Source organism: Apteryx rowi, unplaced genomic scaffold, assembly GCF_003343035.1.
Source record: "Apteryx rowi isolate R43461 unplaced genomic scaffold, aptRow1 scaffold_980, whole genome shotgun sequence".
NCBI lineage: Eukaryota > Metazoa > Chordata > Aves > Apterygiformes > Apterygidae > Apteryx > Apteryx rowi.
This window is the reverse complement of record NW_020451294.1, coordinates 123,146-141,612: the sequence shown is the minus strand read 5'-3', so window position 1 is coordinate 141,612 and position 18,467 is coordinate 123,146. Positions and strand designations below refer to the sequence as shown.

The window sequence follows — 18,467 nt, the reverse complement described above, 5'->3', positions numbered from 1 at the left end:
AAAGTCCACCACCTACTTTCAAAGATCTTTCAGCAAATCACTGCTGAAAATACAGAATCCCAACCCTGTGGGTGGGAGTTACCTTATCCAGTATTACACATCTACCATTCAGACATCTACTCTAGTCACCTGGGCTTCCTCTAAAGTCAGAGAAGGGTGATCATTACTTCCAGAGGAGAAATCTTTCCATATCATGATGCATGCTTGAAACATATGGGATGTCTGTGCACAAGGTTCTCCACTCTGGAGATGCCTGTTTCTCACTGTTGGCTAGGCAGAAATCCTAGATGACTACCTTTTAGATGGCAAAGGTCAGGTACTTTTTTTACCTTAGAGCATCTTATTGGTTTTACAAGAAAATGTGGATCACTCTTTTAAATTATTTTTAAACAGACAGAAAAAAAGACATTAAAAAAGCATTCTAAATGCAACTACTATTGGTAGTTTCACATCTCCATCTTCCAAACATATTAAATTTTAGTCAGAATACTTCACAAGAGTTAATACACATCATAGAAATGAGCTATAACTGTATTTATGTGACTTAAGCATTTTAGATTTTAAAGTGTGTTGAAACATTTCTATCCAGCTTACAGCATTTTATAAGCTTAACTGCAATAAGCTTCCACAATTCTACTTACAAAGAGGAAAAGCTCAGAGGTATGTTTTTCACAGAGAAGTACAGTATTTGAATTCTGGATGAAACAGTGAGAATTTTAAAGACAGCCATGATTTTACAATAGCAAGGAAAAAAGGTAAAAAAGCAGTATTAGAGATACTGGAATATTTTACATTCCTACAGCGGAAAAGCTAAATTGGGTTTGAAGAAACATTAGCAAAGTGCAGATGAACACAAAGGGAATATGAATGTATTCCTTTTTTTAGTATAAAACAGTTACCTGTATCTTCTAGACATCTAATAGGCATGACTATCTTCAAATTTCCTGTAGAAAAAAAAAATAGTCATAAGAACATCTTGATATCAAGAACTGATGCTGAAGAGAGAGAGTATTCTATTCTTTACAGCAGAGGCCTGAAAATTTCATTTATCCATCCACTGGAAAAATCTCATGTTGTGTCTTAGAGGTCAGAGCAATCACATTTTGAAGAATATGAGCATGCATCTTTTTAAAGTTCTTAGGTTTCTAGTGTATAGACAGATAACTGCAAGTCTACACGAATGCAGTCTTGCCATCCTGAATCTGTAAAAGACAGCTGCCCAATGTCCCTCATTGTTCCTACACCATTCCTAAACCTGGATTATTCCTGAATCCCGTTGGCAAATCCCCTTTCAATACCTCTCTCCAGCTAATAGTTTTAGGCTTTCCAGGCCTCTTGTTAAAGGTTTTAGGAACCAGAATGAAATCCTGGCCAGAATGTCACCATAAGAATATGTAGTGAAAAGCGAATAAGTTTCCAAATCAGTATACACCAGTGGGACACTGCYGAGGAACACAGGTCTGGCTTCTCAAATAAGAAGCCTACAGATCAAATACATATTTAAAAGACTTCTATACATGCACTATTATTCAGAGCCATAATTTGCCACCTGTTTGACCATCATCAGATTGCAGATTACTCTTTGCATTATGGAAAAGCTGAGCACAAAGAACACATCTGAATAAGAGAGACTAAATGGRTACCTAAAAAGTATCTCATTGGCAAAAAGACCATTTCTCCCACAAAAGCAGGATTCTCCCTGGCAGCTTCCAATGCATCCTGTCTTTAAAACAAGATTTTTTTTTGTTTCATTAAAAAGGATACTTGTTCAATTGTGATAATAAATATTGATTTATTACTTTTCTTAGGAGTGTTTATTTAGGACAAAGTCCAGAGCACTTCCATTTCTTTTTAAAAACAGATTTTTAGAAATACCTAAATTATCAGCTTCAGAATATGGGGTATGGGTTATCACAATAACTCTCAAATAGCAACTGCTAAAAACACTTAAGCCTTCTCCACTGAATAAAATCACCAGATGATAAAAACACTTGTATAATACTTAAAAGAGGAAAATGTATGAAAATTTGAAAAATAAATTTAATTCTTTATAATCACTTATCAATACGTGTTACAAATGCCTTTAATGAATAATGCTTTCAGAGAACCAACGGACATCAGAAAAGCCTCATGACTTAACTAAAGCAGAATCACTGTGCCACCTGTTATCAACTATTTATTTAACAGTACAAATAAAATATCAGCAATGTTAGGACTGCAATAGCTAATGGAGTATTGATTTAGTTAGATATGGATAACGCTTTTTTAAAATTGTAACTAGAGAGAATTCCCACATAGTACAAAATAACAGAAAGCTATCAAATAGAAAAAGGAATATTTTAGGTTATAATGTCATTCAGCTTTGATGTGCTAATGGATTTCTAAATAATTCTCCTGTCAGAGTCTCTAAAAGGAAGAAAACCCAAGCAATCCAAGTAAAACTTTTCTTAAATTTTCCTAATTTGTTTTCTCAAATAAAATGTATTGTAACAAAAATAAAAAGAAATGAAAGCATCATCATGAGCGATTTATAATATATCAGAATCGGTTACTATGGAGCAGATCTGCAGTTCCTTATTAGGAAATGGAAGGTAACTGGCAAACCATTTTTGGCAACTGAGCTAAACTGAATCTCAGGTCATTAATGATGCTAATATACAAGCACAGAAGTATAGGAAAATGCACAGCTTTAGAAACAGAAACTGGGACAGGAGAGAATGTTCCCAAATGAGAGAGCATAAAGTTATTAGCCTTCTGCAAAGAAAACTATTTTTCTCTTTATTAGGCAATATTGCAAATAGTGAAGAAGGAAATTCTAGAAGTGTGAGTATCCCTTCCATACTCATTCTACAGAGAACATCTCTAGAGAAGAAATCTGCCAAGCATGGAAATGTGACTGCAATAGTTTTATTTGAACAAAAGAGGATGCTAATATACTTTCAACAATTTTCAGCTCTGGACTGAGATCTCTGTGTTACAGAGTTCAAGTCTTTCCGTGGTCCTGCTATTTTCAGGACGTTCTAAATAATTTTTCAACCTACAGTATAAAATAGGTATAGACTAATTACGGGAGTTATTGATGGCTTAACTTTGGTCAACGTCATTCTCCTGGGGAAAATAAATCCCTTTTCTGAATCAACATAATTATTTCTGGTTTGGTTTGAACTGCCATCCATCCTGTGTCAAAGATGGCTTTAATATTATTTCTTTCAGGTTGTTTTCTTTTTCTAGTCCTAAGTATTACCAACCTAACTGGAGAAATTTAATGCTCTGCAAAGCTAGTTTGAATTCCGTCTGTTTTTTTTTCCCATTCAAGTCTTCATTTCATCTTCCTGCATCCATAGACTAATTTAAGCCAAGAGACTTCCACTTTTCAACTGATTAATGTTTCTCCTTTAGAAAACACTGTAAATATACTTTTCAATGTTGCATCAAAAATAAACTCCTCAATAGACAGAAACTACCTATATTTCAAGTACTACGTATTTTAAACTAAGGAACAGATGATAAAAACACACATTTTCTTTCAAATGTTTGGCATAGGTCTGCTTCCTTAGAGTGATTGAGATGAGCCCACCTACAAGGATCAGAAACTGCACAGCGAGTTAAACTGAGCACAGCATTTGACATCAGCTGCAAAGTCCTCCCTGGAAACAGCCCAGGCCAGGTTTCCCTGTAGGAATGTCGACCCATCGCCAGATCCTCCAACCACACTAACTGCACTATCTTCTTATTTCAAACCGGTACATTTTACTTCTGTGAAAACTTTGAACATGAGAAGATTACTGGGAAGCTGGGAACTGTATTTATGTCAGATGAGCTACTAAATTAAGACTTTAAAAACTTTCTAGAAAGGAGCATTATTCTGTCACTCCTTTTCCTAAAGTGCCTTCATGAGCTGCAAGAAAGAAACATATATCTGGTCGACTACAGAGCTCCAACATTCTTCCTTTCCTTTTTCTTTTCTTCAGACCATTAAAATGGTTACACTCAACAGCTTTAAAATAAAATTTGGCAAAATACAATTTTTACTACTTCTCAATTTGGAGTTCATATTACAGTTCTTGTAAGTGAACAAATTTGAAGCTTATGTCTTCCAGGCTAAATCCTGAGTGCACCATGCAGAATAAATATTGACTCTAGAATAAGGACTAAAGGTCAGATCCAGCCCTGTTTTAAATCTTTTCTGTTCAGCTTTGCCAGCACAAAGCTGGCCTAAAACCACAGTAACTGGCCCCTGGAGAATTCTTATTCTATAGGGCAATCGTTAGTACAGACGAACTGTAGTGGCTCCTATAAAATCCTTACGTTGACGCACAGACCTCTGCCAAGATCCTTATTAGACAAGTCTAGTTTATGTCTGGGATAAGCCCAGCAGCCAATGAGCCTTAGAAGAGAGAGAGGCCACCTCTGAGCCCTGTCCCACCTGCAACTGAGAATAAATTTGAGTTCTAGACTTGGTCTTTCAGGAAGAAAGAAAGCACACCTTTGGCTTATGCTCCCGTCACACATTTTCCTCTGCCCTGTTAACGATATTCCCAAAAAGAGCCGTTTCCATGACAGTTCAGAAAAAGACTGAGAGCCAACAGCAATAGACACCCTAATAAACGTGGACTTACAGCTTTTCCTGCTTAGGAGCAGCAAAGGTGAGCTAGGTCTGCAGAAGAGTCTTCAACTGGCAGTAAGCGCGTATCTCTGAACTGAAGGATATAACTGGCATGAAGATAGACAAGCGTTTGTGCATCCTTCTGTGTGAGGTTACACACTCAGTCAAGGGCTGAGGATGCTTGTGTGCTGAGACAAGATGACAAARGGGATTCAGTCTCTGGGGTATACAGTTTGGGCATTTTACACAAAGAAAGAAAAGATAACCAACTGCAAGTATCTTCATGCTACTTGATACCACCTTCAATAACCACATCTGGAGGCAAACTCCTTTCCTTCTGTCTTTGACCTGCATTTACTAAAAAGATAAGAGAGAAGAAACACTTCTCAACTTTCCTATTTTTGTAAAAAGGCTTCCCATTCTTGAACAGAGAGATTCTCTTCATATTTCCAACAGTCTTGGGTTAGGGGTCCCCTCTGACTGTGGTTTTGTAGTTTGCTTTCTAGCTGTCTATTTGAGCACCTCTAGGAATGACTGCAAATTCTTGTGTCAACCACTGGCAAAGTCTTGAACTACTGGAGAACGCACAGATGCCTGGGCCTTTGCTACAGTTCTGCAGGAGCTGTGAGCAATTCTTTTCCACATGCAATTCTACAAAAAGCAGCCTTTTTAAACCAAGTTAGTTATATTCATTTTTAATCTACCTCTTTCTGTATTGTAATTTGAAGACACTACTTCATGTTTGAAGACACTACTACAATTTGTTCATTTAATTCCAGCCCAGATGTTCTGCCTGCCGTAGGGATTTCAGTGTTTTATTGAATGTATTGCCATTCTCCAAAACTAGCCAGCAAATTACAGTTTTGAAAATACACTGAAAGGTTTAGAACATCAGACATATTTTTAAATTTGGGCAGCTAAACTAACCATTTATTTGATAAAAATGTSATTTAAAAGTGTTCGCAAATATAAAAAGAAATACTGCTCAGCAAGTATGTATAGTACACTGTGAGTTTACTATTAAATTATCAAACAAACTGTACTAAACTTACTTGAGGAGAAACCATGGGCAGAATCTTTGTTCTTTTTAAAGTTGGGTAAATGCTTGCGTTCACATGCTCCTTCCCTTCTCTGAATGCATCCTACCRATCTCTCTGTGCCAAAGGTTAGGCACGCTGATACAGCAAGCTGGGAAATCTATACCCCTTCGGTGGTGACCTTACAGAAAATCCAGGTGTGAAACAGGAATCTCACATTTGACTGCAGGGAACTTTGAACAGATATGAAGTTTGATTTTAAATGATTGAAAGGAGACAGATTATTTCAACAGCAAGTCAAGGCAAGGGCCAGATTCTGCCCTAAATTATCCTGGTAGAAATCCAAAGGAATGAGTGGTAAATCCAAGGACATAATTGCAGACCTATACCTCATAGTAACAAACAGAATCAGACCTTACTTTGCTTTAGGCTCTTACATCCTACATACTAAATATTTTAGGTTAACTATTATGAACTGGAAAAAAACTAATCCAACACCTCTAGGATGTCTACAGAGAAAATCTTAACATATACTGCAATAAATTTTCAATAATATGATTGTCACAAAACATAGATGCCTTTCTTTAAGAGATGCTGGCTTGCATCAGAAATGCTCAGAGCACAGCTACAGCAAAACACTCAATTTTTGCTACATTATGTATCTCAAATATAATTTTAAATTGCCACTCTCTACAGAAAAATAACACCCCCCCAAACTTAAATTCAAGTTGAGTGTATTTTAATAAGCCATGAAAGAAGCCCACAGCAGAAATGCTTTAACATTGACCTTTTTGCTGTAATGACAAGGATTGCTCACTTAAAGTACATCACTATTTCCTGTTTTAGCATCATACATAATGTACACATTACTACCGGATGGAAAAAAATGTATAAAAAAAGCTTTTGCATTGCCAAAGTCCAACTGAACACAGACTTATTTCCACAGGATGACTATTAAAAAAAAAAAAGAGAGAGAGAGAGAAAAAAAAAGCTACATAGGAGCCAAACTCATTCTAAACACTTCCTTTATTGGTAAAAGTTCCCAAACTAACCACAGTTCTTCTCCTTGAACTGAACAAATAACTGCTATCAAAGAGATGCCAAAACAGCCTACAGTAGAAACAATCTTGTCAGTCAATTACAGCTAATTGATCTCTCTGATCCCACTGCTTTTAAAAGAGCAGGTAAATATTTTGCTTCTGGTTGCCTAACCTTGCCGTGCACCGCACCACATAAGAGCTTGTCTGAGGTGCTTAAACATATCAGATAAAATAGTATCTAACTGCACTGACTGACCATCTTCCAACACGCCCATACTGCATCTATCCCTGTACAAAGGCACAGGACGGGGATTATTCAGATATGAAACTCAACAGGAGAACGACGTAAACTGTTAGTCTGCTCACACCACTACTTATTTCCTTGGAGAACAAGCTAAAAAATGAAAACGGTGGGTAAAATACCAACAATTTCCCACACGGACCTTAAAATGTGATGGGAGAACAATGGTAGAACTGACAGACTGCAATTCTGAAGAAAAAAGCCTGCAGTCATTTTGCTCTTTTTTTCTGTGTGCTTTTGAAACATAGCATGCAGTGACGGACAAGTGTGAGAGTAGCTCCCATGCAGGGAACAGTCAGAAACGCGYGCGCACACCGCTTCGGTCCTATTTAAACATTATTTTGATGACTAAAGTGAGGTTTATATGATGCATAATCTCATTGGTCTTAATCTGCACAAGAATGAATTTCACTCAAGGGTGAATTAAGTAGTATGTAAACTATATTTACCAAGTGCACTGTAACAATATATAATAGTATCAGAATGGATGCTGAGACACAAATGGGCTCTTAACTCCTGGGCTGCTCTCTTAATCAGCAGAAATTCAACCCTATCTCATTTTCTTCAAAACCAAGGTAATTAAACAATAAGGGTACCATGCCAAACTGGAAATTGTGAAATAGTTTCTGATTACAATTTGTAGGATGGAATTTTTTTTCACATCTGCATTATAGAAAAGAAATGCAGCCATAGGCCCTGCTGTTAGCCCCATACTACTCTTGTGTGAAGGAAATGGCATTACATAGACCCGAAAGGCTAAATACCTAAAACTTCTGAAAAGCAAAGGCTGAAATACTATCAAATGATGCTGTGTGGTGCTGCATTGTGATTGGGATCACAATGAAGTTTTTGCACTTGCAATAGCAGTTTAAAGAAGAGATTAAAGAAGCTTTTCTTACTTCAATGCAAAGAAACGTGTTAATCAGAAAGGGAAATTTCACACATTATAAAGTACATATGAACTAAACCAAGAATTTAGAAGTAATTGTGAACAGCCAAATGCCAGCCAGTGTGTACATGGTCATTTCTAGATTTATAAAACACTAAATACAATAAGAAGGGTAGAAACAGTGTCATTATAGCATTTAAACTGATAAATTTATTAGATGTAACAATTTTTCTACCTGAAATTACATGCAAAATTCTTCTTCATTTTTACACAAAAAATGCCAGCATGAGCAGTAGTTGGGGAAAACAAATGTATTCTGGTAAGTGCTTGCTAAGGTACTATAAAGAATTTCCCCAAATTTTCCCAGGAATAGTTTCAAAATTTGTGTAAAAATAGCATCATTTTTAGGGAGAAAATAATTGTTATTCTGTTGCCAAATGAAAATCTTAAACAAAAATTAGGCAAAGTACCAATATTTTCATTTTAGAGGGAAAATATTGCTGCATTTTCTGGGAAGTGAGGCTTTTTCAGTTAAAAGTTATGCAATACCAATTATGCAACCATGGCATAATYTGAAAACAGCTATGCCTCCTTTCATACTACGTGTCAGAAGAAGCAACTTCTGTTTCACATGAAAATATCAGTGTCATTTGGATACTTTCTTGAATGAGCAAATGCACTGACTCTGAATTTACCTGTATGTATCTGGGGCAGATACACTTACTCCAGTAAGAATTACATATGAACACATTTACAGAATCTGATCTGGCATTTGCTTTTTACTCAAAACAATTATTGTATAATCTTAGTTTAAACCCTGTCATTGTTTACGAAACTCCATGGTCATCACATGTCAAACTAAAACCAGACACATACTAAACACCCATAGTACATTCCTATCAATTTTTCCATTATTTCCACCAAAAGCAAAATGGGCCATTGTGGAAGCTGCATTTCAGTCAATTCTGAATCCTTTGTTAAAGTTCAGCTGAGATCAGCTGTTGAGCCCCAAATTCTATTCATCACACAGATGTCATGACAGTCACTAGCACACAGCCAAAAAGTTTGGTTTTGACTGGTGACTTAATACAGGCATCTTACTGTAGCAAATCTAGGCACTTAGACTGCCTAAAGACTATGCTGAGAGTGGTCATATAAGATACATTAGTTAGACTGCACATTTAATGATGCTGCTTAGTTAACAGCCCTCAGGATGCTTAAGAAAATAATAAATAATAACTGCTCAGCAGTTAAAAATAATAACTGCTTTTTTAAATTCCTCTAGCAATATTTTACAATACTTCCTTCTCTTATTGTGTGAAGTATTGGAAGTCAGTATGTACAATATCCAGTTGCATCTGAACACCTCATTTAAAAATGAGTAAAATATACATACACATTCTGCTATGCATATAGTTATACATAACATTTCATTCTTTGCAGTTAGATTTATTTCTACAAAACACAAATCAATTCTTTTTATTGACAAGAGCTCCACTTCCCTGGGCAAACACTGTTGAGAAGATGGCATTCTACCAAAAATGTTTGCATCTGCAAGTAAAACCTCCATTATTCCACAGGTCTACGCTGATATTTGAGGGACAATCCAAGCTGCAGCTCAGTTACAGGTTCTCAACCAGAGCAACACAATAAGAAATAAAACTTTTCTTGGGAAAGATGCTGTTTGGGTTTCATAAGGACTTTATATCAGACAAGATTAGACAAGTGTGCAGCATTGCATGGCATTCTTAGTACAAAGAGCACCTTATTGTTTTATATAAGTATCCTTCATCACACTGACTTTTGAAACTACTCCAAGGAAAACTGCAAAACAGAAATATTATCTTGAACTTAATAAGTGATATAACTGGACCCCAAATCTCTCCTACCCAGGAAAAGTCTAAGTAAGGACAGCAAAAATCTTAATTTCAGCTGCCAGGCGAGAATTCAGCAGCATATAGATTTGAAGAGGGAACTTTCAGGGCGGGTGGACTACCAAAAGAGAAAGCAACCACTCCTCAGCTCTAGAAACCTCCAAACAAAACTAGTGCAGTGTTCTCCTTCCCCTGCATAACTCATGGCCCATTCCACCAAATTTAGCTGTTCTCCATTGCCACAAGGATAAGTGAAATCAGCTAAAGATCTGGCCCCAAAGTCTCCTGGAGCTCATGATACACCAACCACACTTGCCTATTACAAACAAAAGAAAGTATCATCAACATCTGCTTTGCGGACAGGGAAACTAAACACAGGGCATATACACAGGCACGTAGGGCATCACGTTTGTAAAGCTACACACTAGTTAATTAATTAGTTAATGTTCCTTGGGAGAGCTCTTAACAGTTTGAAAAACGGTGTTGCAAATAAAAAGAACACTGGTTATCTTTATTAGACTAAACTGCAATGTTTTAGCAATCAGACCACCTAAAACAATTAATCAACTTGCCAATTCAATTGAACTCTTCCCCTTACTCCTTTCTTCCCACCCCACTCGCAGTACTTGAGGACACCCTGTTCACTTGGAGATGGTGAATCATCACAAGCCGGCAGGCCCACTCGGTTCCTCAAAAGACACAAAAGGTGTAAAAATAGCTCATACTAATGAAGCAAGTACAGCGTCAGCAGCCAGATGAGCGTGGGTGATCAGATAAGGGTCTGTTGTTGCAAAGGGCAAATTATTAAGAGTATGCTTCTCTCCCTCCTTCTCTCGCTCTCATTTTTTTTTTGCTAAGCTTTGTTCTTCCTTCACTGAAATCAGCCCTCTGCAATGCATGATAAATGACACCTGACAAGACTGACTGCCCCTGTAATTGCAAGTTTCGTACAGGCTCAGGAAGCGGTTCCTCACTAGAAGCGGAGGGTACAGTGGAGGTGTCACTGAAAAAAAATAAATAAAGGCAGGCAAAAATAAAGCCTAAAAATAGCCAGGACTACCCACTGAGTATGACTTCCTGGGTATACTTAGCCAGGCTAACACCAACTTTACTTGTCTAAAACACAATCTTACCTTTATGCAAAACAGCTTCCTGTTTCTAAACATAACTTGAGAACATGAAGGGGGAAAATTCAGATCTTGAAATTGTCCCGTTTTCACTCAGATCACACTAAATGTGAAAAGACAATGTAGAACTTACACATCGGTTTTGCACTCTGACATCTCCCAACACATAGCCAAGAGTTTGCTATTAAGGCATCCTAAGGCGGTCAATCAGACTAGGAAACAGATTCAGAAGCAAGAATACTTTTGAGCATTTGAGCGTGTTTTGAAACTATTTCTTTTTTGCTCCCTTCTAGCAGAGGGGCACTGTACACTGCTGCATGGTCCTTCCACTAATAAATGCACACTATGGTCTCCAAAGGGGAGCTAAAATCCTGGTCCTTCAACAGCAAAGCCAAGGCATCCCCAGCTGCAGAAGCCCTTCAGTGCGGAGGGTAGAGTTTCATGAGCCCCAGGATTTGGCAGCACCACCACGTTATGCAATGACAGTTCTCCGCTTCAGCCCAAGCTGCACTGTCTCCTCCACCACTGCTGAGCAACTTTCAGCTCTGTCAGTATGTTTGTGGGGCCCTACTGTAAACTGGAGCACTGAAACCATCTGGGAAAAAAATTATCTTTTAAAAGGAAGAGGGGAAGGGGATTTTTTTTTAATGTGGAGCATTTCAGTGATCAGGTTTACAACACAGCCCACCACACCAGCACACAGAGCTGTGCCAGCGTGCTTCTCAGGGGACCAGAAACGAGAGCCTGGGAGTGGAAGGAAGGTGGGAACTTCGTATGCCAGATTCGCTGCCTAAGGCAGCTTTGCTCTTGAGAGAGAAGGCTGTGCCCCGCTAGAACGAAACACACAGGCCTACATACCAACAAAAAGCAGTTGCTCTTTTACAGCCCCATTCTGCAAGTCTCATCTACTCTAAGGCCAGTTTACACCACTCTACCAGCACAAAGGGGCTTTAGAAAGGGCATAAATATAAATTACTCCCATTTAAGGCACTCCTACACTGCCTAGTCAGCATAACGTGGCACGAGTATTAAGAACCATCTGCCCAAGCGGCGCAGTTTAGCACCCTATGAGCAATATTCAAAAGCACTTCTAACTGTTACATTTGAATTTCTCATTCCCAAAGACCTGTACTCACAGGAACGAATTAATATACGCCAACCTGTAGGTACGGCACCTCACCGCCATACCTGTTTGGCATGGGCATGGAGACGAGATCACCCTGGGGGTGGAGATCAGAGCTCAAACATTGCTACCAGCACCTGCGACCCACGGCTGCAGCCAGGCGCTCGCCTGGTGCCCAGGAGCAGGAGGGCTTGCAGCAAGCCACGGCCACGCTGCACACTGTAGGCAGACCTGCCAGCCATGCTCATGGTGCTGTCCTGATAAATACCCTGAGCCCGCCAGTCACCCCACCTTCCTGCCTCAGTGGTCCTGAAACTTTCACGTGTTTAACTGCAATAGGATTCTCCACAACTAGGTAGTGCCCATATTCAGCAACCTCTCGTTCCAGGGCATCTCTATCCTGCTGAACAACGTGGGTTTTGCTACTACGCAGCTAAAGAGAAGTTAAGGAYGGTTGTGAGAATTCTCTGAAGAATTTCTGCAACTGCTTAAAGTACATGACTGCAATATTACCATTGGAAGTGATACATTTGCCAGGTTTCTGGTATTCCATCTGAGCTGTGCAAGGAAATGATCTTTTCCACAATTACAGTTTTTCTCTTTAATAGTGTGACTCCCTTGGCTGATGCTTACATGAGGATTTTGTTTCATTATTATGCAGTCTTCCTGTGTGGCTCCAAATACCTCACATCAATCATTCGGGAGATGGGGTTAAACAAAAATGCACAGGTTTATACCAGACCTTTTCTCTCCTTTGTAACAGGAAAAAAGACCCAGTAGAAAACACTGCCAACCTCACATGCAAAATTCAATCAAAATGATTATTCTGGCATTACACTTGTATTTTGTCCTTGTTTTAAAATTAAAAAAACTGTAATTGAAGTTAATAAGATTATATTTTTAACATTAAGTCCAATAGAAAATGGAGAGCTTTTTCTTTTCTTGATATTCTATGATTAATTCCCATGGATAAGACCACTCTTTGTTCAGCATCATATTTTTTTCTTTTCATCCTATGCCTTAGCAGKAAATTTAATAGTCACTGATTTTTTACCAAAATAGATAAACATTGCAACGCAAGACAAATCAGCTGATGCTGTTATTCTTCAGACAATTTAATTTTGATCTGAAATTAAGAGCAAATGTTATTACATTAGAGGAAGTAGGAACATAAAAATAATTATTAGTATATTTAAATACTGAAGACCATACTCTGGCAGTACATTTTTATAAAGCAAATAAGAGACAGGATCACATACCCAAAACCACTGTGGGGCTCTTAAGTTATAATGCTAAAAGCATAGTGATCAGAACCTGATCCTATCCCTCAACTGAGATTTGGAGCAAATATTTTGTTTAAATAATAGCAATATATTTCCWGTCTTTTTAAGGCTTTACCTATTTGAAGCCCAGGAAGCGAAAAATGAATGAAGGAGAAAATGGCATCAAAAAATAGCAGGAACGGATATTAGAAAAATGTAGAATGACCTATGCTGCATACGCGAAGGCCAAGGAGCACACCTGCACCCGCGGAGGGCGGCCCTGGGGCCCTGACACCTGCCCCGGGGCCCCTTCCTGGCTGATTGGGGATGGCCCCACAGGGGACGCAAGCGTGACGCTGCGTTCTCAGCTACACTGTGCCTGGGACGTCGCATATCCATCTCTAAATGGAAGGTGTCCCCCCACAAGGAGCCCCCAGCACTGCAGGTGGGTTACCAGCAGGACAGCAGTTCACTGTTTGCAAGGGTGAAGGCTGGGCCCTGCACAACCAGCCCCAGAGAAGGAGGCACTCTTTGGATATTCAGGTCCTGCTTTAACTTCCACTACACCTATATAGTGCTTCAACCTCAAGGCTTTCAGTTCCTCCGCAAGAGACAGTTTTAACAGGGCACAAATTCAATTTAAAACCAAGAAATTGCCTAACTCGAAAATAACTGGTGGAAGATAAATGCTGAATTTTCAGTCAGATCAGTTCTCTGGTCCATTTGCTGTACGTCTGCACAAGCATAAGTCAGCACACAAGTGAGGAGACGGGAACAAGTAGTTTAGGGATTAGGGAAGAAAGAGTGGAATGGACTGCAACTTTTGACAGCAGTCGGGGCTTAAGCTGAATTAATGGGACTGTGTAATCACATCCAGTGGAGTCCTAATGAAAGCCACCTCTTGTCTCACAACCAGGGCTGTTGGCTAACTTTCTTCTTGCCTTCTGTGCTGCCCAAAGCACCAAGAGGGTCTACTGGACCGGTACAGGCCCCACTCATATCGGCTTCAAGTTTATGAAACTGTTTTGCAATAACATACAACACTCGGTCAAGATACAGCCAGGGAGATAATAAGCAGAAGTACAACAAAACAGGGTGGTATTTCTTCTTTTTTGATAAGCTCCTCCTGCGGGCTTTCTTCGTTAGCCAATGTTTAAACAATGGGTGTTGGAAAGTTATTTTCTCTGAGAGTAAATAAGTCCCTAACTTTCGCCTACACGAGCACATGTTGTGGGTGGGGTAGCAGACTGGACATAAGCACTACTTGAGCCTCAGGTCTGATGGCTGTTCCACGATGGCAATTTCTACAAAATGCAAGTTTACGCCTAACGCCAGCATAAATGATTTCGTACATTGGATAGGCGCATGTCACTGAGGGCAAATGAAGGCAGTTGGCGCAACTGACTCCAGTGAGGGACAGCAGGGGAGGTTGCAACTGGAGCCATCAGGAGGCAGTAAGAAGATACGATGTTAAGTAATAAGGGGCTCCTCTATCTTACATCTTCCTACATCCTGCCGCAGGTCGCTTTTCCTGCCACAGTCTTTTCCCTCCCACCCTGCATGGTGTCACTTTCGCCAGCTCACACTCCCCTCCCACTTACCAACGGGTAATGCACACCATGATTTATGTCACCTCTCCAATCTGGCTCACGATCTCTGAGGTACAAGCACTAGATGCAGTCTACAAAAGGTAAGGATTAATGTTTTATTGGCAATTACAGGAGGTAAGCAGCTTGGCTCCGAATGCAATTTTTTTTTCTTCTAAAGCCCTGTAGGACGTGGGAAGCACACTGCTACAAGCCGGGCTTGTCCTGGGCACTGACATATGTCCTCACTGCTCGGTGAAAGGACAGGTCCAATTAGGTGTCTTGTATTATTAACGTTCTGCTTTTGCATCTGTTCATCACATATCCTATTCTCAGTCCCTGTTTTCTCCAGCTTGTGTAATTCACTAATATCTATGGAGATCTTGCTGTACCTGAGAAAGCTTAAGTGCCTGGAAATCTGGCTAAGAAAATGGGTCGGCTTTCCTTTTTCAGACCTGAGTAAGGGGTGTAATGGCTGAGAAGTTAAACAGATCAATTTGAGCAGGATCCTCAAGTTAAAAGATGAGAAATATGAGATATCTGCCCTGTCTGCAGTAATAATTACAATGTATTATTAACAAAACTCAGGTTTCATCATTAACTTTAGTCGGATTTCAAGAGCTGATCTCACCCTAATCATCCTCCAAATTGCATTCAGCATTACCCTCTTCATTCAGAGCTGAGCCAGTATCAGAAAGGAAGGCTGCTGGTAACTATTACACTGAAAGCGGCACAGGTAAAAATGAGCTATAAATACCATGATCAAAAAAGTGCAAAAAATTACAGACAGATTTTAAGCTTGCCTGGACCCAGGGCAATCTCACCATTCAGATTTGATCCTGCCGGAAAAACAGAACCTATTATTTCAAAAGCAGTTGAGAGAAAAAGGGCTCACTATCTGTGCTGTGTAACAGCACAGCTGACTTGATCCTGGATATATAAAGGATTGATTCTCCTCCCCTGAAAGGTTTCAGTAAAGTCATGCCTCCTCTGTTGGATCTTAAAACATGAGAATGCCACCTACATGTTTGCTCTAATGAAGTAGCCAACCGTCTCAGTCATGACCCAACTGCTGTAACAATAGATCCTTGTTTGATTTTGTTCCTCTGCCAAGCTCATCATCAGAGCAACTAAAATCTTCAAAAGCATTTTCGCAGTCTAAGTGTGAGGTGAAAATGCCATTTTAAATTTGGATTAGTGAGATCTGCTTGAGTAAAATAACCCCCATCACTTGGATGCAACTGCATAATAAACACCACTCTTATACCAGGGAGCCTAACTGTTTTGCTAGTACCAACAAAGAGCCACTGGGTCATTAGAGCAAGCTAAAGGAGTTGCTGGTTGTATCTTCACAAGGGAGTATTTGATTGCAAGACTGTTATGGATGTTTGATCCAAAATTCAGCCTCTGATTTCTGATCTGCAAAACTTAAAAGCAAAGAAGTCATCATTCTGATATTTTTCTTCATAGCTTTCTTCACAGCAGGCTGAGTCACATTTCGGGATAATAATTTATTTTTCTCCTTGATCTGTTCAAGAACGCCAAGCAGCTAATTTTAAGATAGGACCTGGACTTCTATATTCTATATAAAGCTGCTTAGTAAAAACAGTAGCAAGGAGAGAACTCATATGAACTGAATAGGTCTGTTTCAGATGACATCTGGAAGATGCAGTTCGGCAGCCTGACTGCACCATGGCTTTGTAAGAAAGTGCAAAGGGCAGAGGAGGGCCAGGAAAAGGCCAACAGAGGGAAGGCCATGGCAAGGTCAAGCGCAGCCACGGTTCCTGCTGGCTTCTCAAACCAGGTCTGAAAGGGAGGGGGAACAGGCAGGTCGGGGAGGAAGTAGGTTCTCTCCTGTCAAACTGGGAATGATTTGATGAATCACAGTGCCAGGGACCATGGCAGCACTTCTCATCGAGATGTCCCGGGGCTCCCTTTGCCAGTTCCACCAGCTTCCAGGTCAGAGACCGGCACTCCTTCCAGAGCACACTCCAGTCTGCTGTACACAGGACGGTCTTCCCTTCCCCTTCTTCTCTTATCGTACAATTTGGATAAAACATCACCTTGCTTTACATTCAAAAAAAGTGTATATCTCTGTTCCTTTTGTTTCACAACCATCTTCAGCCTGAACAAATTCTGAATGAAAAACATAAATCTATTTTCACGCACATACCTACCTCAGTAAGCCTATGAAGAGAAGCTTATTCCCTTAAACTCCACACATGAACACATCCACATATTTGCTCAGACATGTCTCCTGAAAGAGGCCCCTTGCCTGAATGTTTGCCAATGAATGTTTGGCAGTCAGCAGGACACCACACTAGTCAAGTGTATCTAGGTGTCTTCCAGTTGTCAAAGAAAAGGTTATTTACACCGATACATACAAGAGACTGCTTCAGCAGCTCATAAAATGCAATACACATTCAAAAACCAGATCTTTCCACTGACATGAAAAATTAAAGATGCAAAGAAGAGCAACAGTTTTTATTTTCCTTTTTATGGAATCAGTTTGTGGGAAAGTTAATAGAAACATTCCACCAGTGAAATGGAAAGTGGATCAAACCAGTATAACATAATCCCTCAAGAGAGTGGAAAACTCCACATGGGATACTCTCAGGAAACCCTCTCAAATACAGTGCTACCAAATTCTCTGAGGGTAAGGGGAAGTCAGTTCGTTGCATGGCCAGGCCCATGCTCTGCTTTTCACCCAAGACTCTCATCAGTACTTGAAACCAAAACCTACTTTTCTAACAGATCATGAATTAAATAACTACAGCTGATTTCCAGGATCTCTTTCCTTCTGCTAGCAGTCTGACATAGAAATAATAAAATTACTAAACCTGTAAATTATTTTTAGGTTCTGTTTAAATTTGTAAAGCTGTCATGGCATATTTCTTCTCAGGCATTAAAAGAAGAACACATCTAAAACTACAGGTCCCTGTTGTTAAAATGCTGCTAGTTACAGGAATTTCATCTATGTTACACCCTCAGCTTTGTTTCTACTGCTAGAACAGCCCAGGTAATAGCAGCAATGACAAACAACAAGGAAAACCTTGCAGGAGCGAATATAAACGGGACGGCATTGTTCAGGGACATTCTAAGCCTCATTAGTGTTGATCCACCCATGAGCAGGTTTGGATTTATAGCAAATGAAACAGTAAGCACATGGCTACACTACAGAAAGTTTGTTTCCATCTCATAAAGGGTCTGTATTGCCTGAAAACCAAGATCACACAGCTGAAATTCCCACCATTCCAATACTTTCTGTTTCACTCTTGGCATTCTTCTTTTTCCTCTCTCTACAATGAACTGAGCTGGTCTAAGACTAATTTTTCTGTGATTTGCAGCACAAGTAGTTACAGAAGGAACTGTGGACAAGGACTGAGGACATCTAACCCACAAGAGATTTAGCCTTTGTCCTCCCTGAGAAATGGATACATTACCAGCTGTATCCTAGTTTTAACTGGAGAGAAGGTGAAATCAGATGAACCTACCTCTTGCTTAAAAACTACTCTTTCCTCTGTATCCCTCTGTTTTCCAGAAAAATGTTCTTCTCCCTGTTGGTGACCATTTATGCAGGTCCAGGATCCAAACTCTTTTCCACCGTGTCCTCAACATCTGC

General features: G+C 39.6%; 1 protein-coding gene across 8 annotated transcripts in view; it reads right to left on the bottom strand.

Moving 5' to 3' along the window:
- HIVEP2 (human immunodeficiency virus type I enhancer binding protein 2) overlaps positions 1 to 18,467 on the bottom strand; it is a 149,732-nt gene that overhangs the window by 25,547 nt on the left and 105,718 nt on the right. For all 8 annotated transcript variants that reach the window (XR_003251805.1, XM_026055093.1, XM_026055094.1 and 5 more), the window contains one exon: positions 900 to 944. The gene's annotated coding sequence lies outside the window, so the exon portion shown is untranslated. The remainder of the gene's footprint in view (positions 1 to 899; positions 945 to 18,467) is intronic.